We start from the raw sequence: 6,000 nt of genomic DNA on the forward strand, positions 1-6,000 counted from the left end.
CAGGCTCTGAGCTGTAACCACAGAACCCAGTGCAGGGCTTGAACCTATGAACTGCGAGATCATGACCTAAGTCAAAGTCGGTTGCTCAACCCACTGAGCCACCCAGTGCCCCAAAATAAGACCTTTCTTTGACTCTCTCATCCATCTATTCTTTGTGATTCTTTGGTCACTCTAAAGTAACCCTAAATTTCTTTCAATCCCCATACCTTTCTCTGAAGTCTTTCATTTTTGCCTATAGGTCATTAGAAATTTAATTCTCAAAGTGTTTTATAGAATTTGTTTTAATTCTGATAAGTATTTATATATCACTTCTTATTTATTTCTTATGGGCTGTTGTGGCCGCCTGTTGGAGCAAGGGAAGAAGGTTGAGAGGGTTGTCAAGAAGACAGAACTCAGTTGAGTGAGGGCTGATAAAGGCAGGGAACTTTAACTGTATCTGTTATGCCCTTTTTTTTTTTTAATTTCACTCTTCAACTGTTTCATGCTAGTATATAAAATTAGTTAATTACTACATAACAACTTTATATCCAGAAATTTTGCTAAATTTACTTACAAGTGCTAGTTCCTGTTTTATGGATTATATAGGATTTTGTAAGCAAACCATTGACATCTATAAATAAAGTTTTTCTTCTTCTAAAAAAAGGAAGAACAAATGTTGTTAATATGTCTATGCTACCCAAAGCAATCTACACATTCAATGCAATCCCTATCAAAATACCAACAGCATTTTTCACAGAGCTAGGACAAACAATCCTAAAATTTGTATGCAACCACGAGAGACCCTGAATAGCCAAAGCAATCTTGAAAAAGAAAAGCATCACAATTCCGAACTTCAAGTTATATTACAAAGCTGTAGATCAAGCAGTATGGTACTGGCACAAAAACAGACACTTGGATCAATAAAACAGAAAACCCAGAAATGGACCCATAACTATAAGGTCAAGTAACCTTTGGCAAAGCAAAAAAGAATAGCCAATGGAAAAAAAAGGCAGTCTCTTCAACAAATGGTGTTGGGAATGACAGCAAGATGCTAAAGAATGAAACTAGACCACTTTCTTACACCATACACAAAAATAAATTTAAAATGGATGAATGACCTAAATGTAAGACAGGAAACAGTCAAAATCCCAGAGAAGAACACAGACATTAATCTCTTTGATACTGGCTGTAGCAATTTCTCACTAGATATGTTCCCTGAGGCCAGGGGAACAAAACCAAAAGTGAACTATGGAGACTTATTCAAAATAAAAAGCTTCTGGACAGTGAAGGAAAAAAAATCAACAAAACTAAAAGGCAGTTTTCAGAATGGAAGAAGATATTTGCAAATGACATATCTGATTAAGGGTTCGAATCTAAAATCTATAAAGAACAATCAAACTCAACACCCCCCCCCCAAAAAAATTATCCAGTTAAAAAATGGGCAGAAGGGGCTCCTGGGTGGCGCAGTCGGTTGAGCGTCCGACTTCAGCCAGGTCACGATCTCGCGGGCCGTGAGTTCGAGCCCTGCGTCGGGCTCTGGGCTGATGGCTCAGAGCCTGGAGCCTGTTTCCGATTCTGTGTCTCCCTCTCTCTCTGCCCCTCCCCCGTTCATGCTCTGTCTCTCTCTGTCCCAAAAATAATAAATAAACGTTAAAAAAAAAAAAAAACTTTAAAAAAAAATAAAAAAAAAAAAATGGGCAGAAGACATGAATAGACATTTTTCCAAAGGAGACATCCAGATGTTTTATAGACAAGTGAAAAGATGATCAACATCACTCATCAGCAGGGAACTACAAATCAAAACTACAATGAGATATCACCTCACATCTGTAAGAATGAATAAAATTAACAACACAGGAAATGACCGATGTTGGCAAGGATGCAGAGAAAGGGGAACCCTCTTACACTGTTGGTGGGAATGCAAACTGGTGCAACCACTCTGGAAAACAGTATGGACGTTCCTCAGAAAGTTGAAAATAGAACTCCCTTACCATCCAGCAATAGCACTACTAGCTATTCTCTTTTCTTGTAATGATTTTGTCTGGCTTTTGTATCATGAATTACAAGAAATAAATGGCATATTTTTATATTAATAAAATAAAATAAAAATTACAATTTAGGGTCTTCATAAATACATGTATTTTGGCATGAGCTGTTCTTTGGTGTTGCCTCTCTATCTTGGCAGTGGACATCACATGAAAAGAAACCCATAAAGTTGCCTTAAACTTGAAAAGGTGATTAACTTTTGTCAAGTCTATCCAGTTTTACAGTGAATAAAGGAAACTTTCTCTCATTTTACAAACATCTACCTACAGTATGTCACTAAATAATTTGCTTTGCATGTTATTTTACAATAGATAAAACATTTTTTATATTATCACATATAATGCTCATAAAAATTCATGATATAAGTATTGTCTCAATTTCGCAAATGAGAAAAGTGAAGCTTAAAGTCTTAGACCTAATAATTAGTAGAGCCAGAACTCACTACTAAGGTTTCTGGTTTCAATAAAGAGCTATTTTCACTTTACACATTGTGTTGCTCTATTTTTTACAATGCAAAATGTTTGGTAGTTGACAAGGTGTATATGGAATAGTCTAGAAACATTTACTTGTTCTGAGACCCTTTTCAGAAAGGCATGTTGGGCCATCCTGACCTATGATTTGGTTACTTTGGATTTTTCTTTATTATTTATACAACTTTGAGAGCTGGAAGTCTTCTGTATTTACAAAGTGATGATTGTAAGTGAGAGCTGGCATTTGATGTGAATATACAAAGGTCGCTCTCTCACCTGCTTGAACATACTCCCATGGGTTCTGAATACAGTGCCCCACATAACTTTTGGATTATTATCCACAGATGCACTGACCACCCATAATGAATACTGCTTTTTTCAAGTTTCAATTTAAATTCCAATTAGTTAACATACAGTATAATATTAGCTTCACGTATATGGTATAATGATTCAACAATTCTATACAACACCTGGTGCTTATCAAAACAAGTGCACTCCTTAATCCCCATCACCTATTTAACCTATCCTCTACCAATCTCCCTCTGGTAAACATCACTTTGTTCTCTGTAGTGAGCAGTCTGCTTCTTGGTTTACCTCTTTTTTTCCTCCCCTTTTCTCATTTGTTTTGTTTATTAAATTCCACCTATGAATGAAATCATATGGTATTTGTGTTTCTCTGATGGACTTACTTTGCTTAGCATAATACTTTTTAGCTCCATTCATGTCATTGCAAATGGCAAGATTTCATTCTTTTTTCTGGTGAAAAATATTCATATATATGTCACTTCTTTATCAATTTATCTATCAATGGACATTTGGGCTTCCATATTTTGGCTATTATAAATAATGCTGCCATAAGAATGCATGCTTCCCTTTGAATTAGTGTTTTGTATTTTTTCAGTATATACACAGTAGTGAGATTACTGGATCATAGGATAGTTCTTTTTTTTTTAAGTTTATTCATTTATTTTGAGAGAGAGAGAGAGAGAGAGAGATTGAGAATACAAATGGGGGAGGAGAAGAGAGAGAGAAGACGTTCCATTCACATCAGTGCAAATGGCAAGATTTCATTCTTTTTATGGCTGAGTAATATTCGTGTAGGGGGTGTGGGGGGGGTATGTGTGTGATCTTTTTGTTTTTTCTCAAATCTAAAGTTAGGGTTAGGGTTAGGGCTAGGGTGAGGGTATGTACCTGGCAGCCTGCAGTTCAGAGACCTATCCAGAGAATAAAACCCCAGACTTCTGCTGGGATGAGAACAGACATGACAGCATCTACTGAGCTGAGGCAAGGATGGGGTTTGGATCTATAAATATTCTTTAAAAAATTGTTCAATTGTTCCTTTTGTTTTTATCTCTACTTTCACATCCATTTTTAGAAATATTACCAATATTTAAATGTTTGAGGTCTTCTACAGGGTAAATAGGCTGCTTCTCAGGTTTTTTTTTTTTTTTTTTTTTAATCATGTGTTCATGAACCTGCTTTTTTGGATCCAGGTATAAGTTTAGAATTAGAGTTAGGGTTAGGGTTAAGGTGATGGTGTGTGCCCAGTATCCTGCAGTTCAAAGAGCTCTCCAGAGGGTTAGGTTTGGGGTAAGGGTTAGGGTTAGGAGTTAGGGATTAAAGTTTAGTGGTAGGGTTAGGGTTAGGGTATGTGCCTGGCCATATGCTGCTTTTTTTGAAGTTTATTTATTTATTTTGAAAGAGAGACAGAGAGAGTGAGCAGGGGAGGGACAGAGAGAGAGGGAGAGAAAGAATCTCAAGCAGACTCCGGGCTGTCAGCATGGAGCCCAATGCAGGGCTCAAGCCCACTAACCATGAAATCATGACCTGAGCCGAAAACAAGAGTCAGATGTTTCACCGTGACTGAGCCACCCAGGTGCCCCTTATACTGCTTTTATAGCCATATCAGGTAGAGTGTATTTTGGCTCCATGTAACAGGGTCCACAAAACAGGGTCATTGAGCAAATGTGACATATAACAGATGTTATCTCACATAACAAATTCTAGAGCAACGTAGTTCTAGGGTTGGTTAATCAGTGGCTCAGTAATATCTTCTAGGTCCCAAACTCCCCATCTTGCCAGTCAGCTAGTGTCATAGGCTTAGGTTTTGTCTTCTTCTTGTCCCCTAGTGTCCAAAGATGGCTATTGAAGCTGCAGGTATCAGTCTCACATAACTGCATCCAAAGTTAATACAGTGTTTCTACTGGCATGTTTTTCCTTTTCTCCTCCTCCTCTCCTTCCCCCTCCCCCTTCTCTTTCTCATTTTCCTCCTTTTCTTCTTCCTCTTCTTTTTCCTCTTCTTCCTCCTCCTCCTTTCTCCTCCTCCCCATTCCTCTTTTTTTTTTTTTTTTTTTTTGATCCAGAAAGAAACCTTATCCAAAAGCTGACCCTGTAGACATCCTATCAAGACTTATTGGCTACAACTGGGTAATCTGCCCACCACTAAACCAGATACTCAATGGGAAATTTGATTAGGTTAATTGTGATTCCTCCACTCTGAGTACTTTGCTACCAAAATGTGAACAAAATTGGGGTTCTGTTAGAAAAGAATAGAAGTAGGGAGATGGATGATTGGAATTCAAGAAATTGTATCTGACATTTTTCCAAAGTCTCATTTCCTGCAGAATCCTAAATGACAATCTAAATAAAAAAAAATAAATTCACACTAATGTATGAATGAATTCAATAGCCTGTGTAATTTTATAAATCTTTAAAATGTTCCTTAAAGATAATTACTTTTCATACATACTTAATATGTACTTGTGATTCTCTTTAAAATGACTGTCAACTTAAAATATCCTTTTATGTGCCTTGTATTATTCTTCAATGTTATGTACTAATTACTAATTTCAACTTTGTGCACTAATTATGGCTATAGTTCTCATTTCTTTGGCTCTTCAATTTAGCATATAATTATCCAAAGCTTACACATTTTGCATTTGTTACTTTTTTTTGTTCTTAGGGCTTCATACACTTAAATAGATGGCTTTTATTTAGTTTTGAAAAATCTCATTTTTAATTCTATAGTCTGGCATTCTCTCCTTAATGTAATGTGATTTTTAGGAATTTTTCCAAATTATTATTAAAAGTCTATATTTACGTGAAGTATTATAGAATTAAGAAAGATTGGCAAATAACAGTAGTAAAAATAAAGACCTGTCACAGTTAATCTATAGTTGACACTGTCTAATATGCGTCATTCATTATTTGTGCTATTAAGAAAACACTACTATGATATTGGGAAGGATAATCAAAATCAAGAATCAGAAGGTAGTTATTTTACTACATTCTGCAATCAGATCTTTTGGAGCAGGGGTCATAAGCACCAGCTATTTATCTTAAAATTTTTAATTATATAAATTTCAAATTTATCTAGGAAGGGGAATAGGAGTATATATGCTATATAAAATAGTAGCTATGTCTCTGCTAGGTTAAACACCAGGAAGAATACTTTCCTGGTGAAGTTGATAAGATCAGTAGTAATTGTATACTTGAGCTTAAAATA

This window comes from Puma concolor, chromosome D1 (assembly GCF_028749965.1).
Source record: "Puma concolor isolate L17-30 chromosome D1, mPumCon1.1.hap2, whole genome shotgun sequence".
NCBI lineage: Eukaryota > Metazoa > Chordata > Mammalia > Carnivora > Felidae > Puma > Puma concolor.